General features: G+C 40.0%; 1 pseudogene; it reads left to right on the top strand.

Annotated features, from left to right (window-relative positions):
- Positions 1-1,093: 1,093 nt before the first annotated feature.
- Positions 1,094-1,728, top strand: LOC129464907 (small ribosomal subunit protein eS7-like; annotated as a pseudogene).
- The last annotated feature ends 400 nt before the right edge of the window (positions 1,729-2,128 follow it).

Here is a 2,128-nt window from a genome sequence, read left to right as displayed (position 1 = left end):
CTTATAATGATAAAGTAACATGTGCCATGGCCGTAGGTGCTTTTGCCTGTCCCTCTGTGAATCGTGACTCTTTTTTTTTTTTTTGAGACAGAGGCTTGCTCTGTCACCCAGGCTGGAATGCAGTGGTGCGATCTCGGCTCACTGCAAGCTCCGCCTCCTGGGTTCACGCCATTCTCCTGCCTCAGCCTCCCGAGTAGCTGGGGCTACAGGCGCCCACCACCACACCCAGCTAATTTTGTTTTTGTATTTTTAGTAGAGACGGGGTTTCACCATGTTAGCCAGGATGGTCTCGATCTCCTGACCTCGTAATCCACCTGCCTCAGCTTCCCAAAGTGCTGGGATTACAGGCGTGAGCCACTGCACCCTGCAGAATCATGACTCTTCTTTTAGATCAAGTGACTGCTCTTGTAAATTGTTTGCTCATTTTTTATACCAAGTTTTCTTGTGCAATACAAAAAGTAATACGATAGCTGTTAGTGTGTTGTCTCCATTGAAAAGAAATTTGCAGACAGTTAAATGGGTGCCAGCTTTATATTCATGTTCTGAGATGGTTCAAATAGGAAAGTTAACTTATAGAATTAGTTAATATCTATAAGGGTTTGCATTTTTCACCTAATTATTGAAAACAAACTAAATTTATTTTCTATTAATGGTGAAACATCTGACATTATTATGGATGTTGTAGATTAAGTTAAAAAGATCAACCTTGAAGATAAAATTATTTAAGGTGATAAAAAAATTATTTAAGGTAATAAATACATTTACAATTTTTGGAACAACATGATGTCAAGGTAAAACAACTTTTTAAAACTAAGTTTGAAACCTATCAAGGAAAATTGTACATGGAATTGGTTGTATTGTACACATAATTCAGAAATGCATCCAAATAAGCTGTGGTATCCTAGGAATCAAAATAGAGCTTTCCTGTCAAATTTTATATAATTTTTAAACATGCAGTTTGAGTTACAAAACTGCAAAACTTTTGTGATTAAGCTGATGTTGGATTTAAAGAAATCTTATCAGGCTGCTGGAATTTGAGAAGCTTTCGTAAGACTTGGGGTCTTTTCCTAAGCTGGTGCTCAGCAAGGAGGCCATGTTCAGTTAGAGCACCAAGATCGTGAAGTCCAGCTGGGAGAAGCTGAATATGTTCGAGTGTAGCTCTACTAGGCACTTCTGAAGCTGGAGATGAACTTGGACCTCAGGCTCAGCTCAGGGAGCTGAATATTACGGCAGCCAAGGAAATTGAAGTTGGTGGTGGTCAGAAAGCTATCATCATCTTTGTTCCTCTGTTTCTCAACTGAATCTTTCCAGAAAATCCACATCTGGCTAGTACATGAATTGGAGAAAAAGTTCAGTGGGGAAGAATGTTGTTTTTATTGTTCAGAGGAGAATTCTGCCTAAGGCAACTCAAAAAAGCCATACAAAAATAAGCAAAAGCGTCCCAGGAGCCGTACTCTGACAGCCATGCATGGTGCCATCCTTGAGGATTTGCTTTTCCGAGGTGAAATTGTGCACAAGAGAATCTGCATGAAACTGGATGGCAGCTGGCTCATGAGGGTTCATTCAGACAAAGCACAGCAGAAGAATGTGGAACATAGGGTCGAGACTTTTTCTGGTGTCTATAAGAAGCTCACTGGCGAGGACGTTGATTTTGAATTCCGAGAGTTTCAGTTGTAAACAAAAAAGACTAAAGTATATCCACAGTAAACAAACAAAAAATAACAAAAAAAGCTCCTCTTCAGGCTGGCATACTTTTTTCCTTACTGCTTATTAACAATTAGATATGGGAAATGTTTGTTTCTACAGACCAGAGAGTCAGTTGAAGCTTTCAACCAGTGTCATAGTGCATGCAGTTTTATGAAAATATTAAAAATGATTATTAGTTTTTCAGAAAATACCCTTGACATTGTACTAGAGACAGATATGGTTAAGAAATTGATTGGGCCTGGCATGGTGGTTCACATCTGTAATCCTAGCACTTTGGGAGTCCGAGATGGGAGGATTGCTTGAGCTGAGGAGTTCTAGACCAGCCTGGGAAACATAGTGAGATCCCATTTCTACATACACACGCAAAGTTAGCCGAGTGTGGTGGCATGCACCTGCAGTCTCAGCTATTCAGGAGGCTGAG

This window comes from Symphalangus syndactylus, chromosome 16 (assembly GCF_028878055.3).
Source record: "Symphalangus syndactylus isolate Jambi chromosome 16, NHGRI_mSymSyn1-v2.1_pri, whole genome shotgun sequence".
Taxonomy (NCBI): Eukaryota; Metazoa; Chordata; class Mammalia; order Primates; family Hylobatidae; genus Symphalangus; species Symphalangus syndactylus.
Note: the sequence above shows the minus strand (reverse complement) of the source record. Positions and strands in the feature narration are given on the sequence as shown.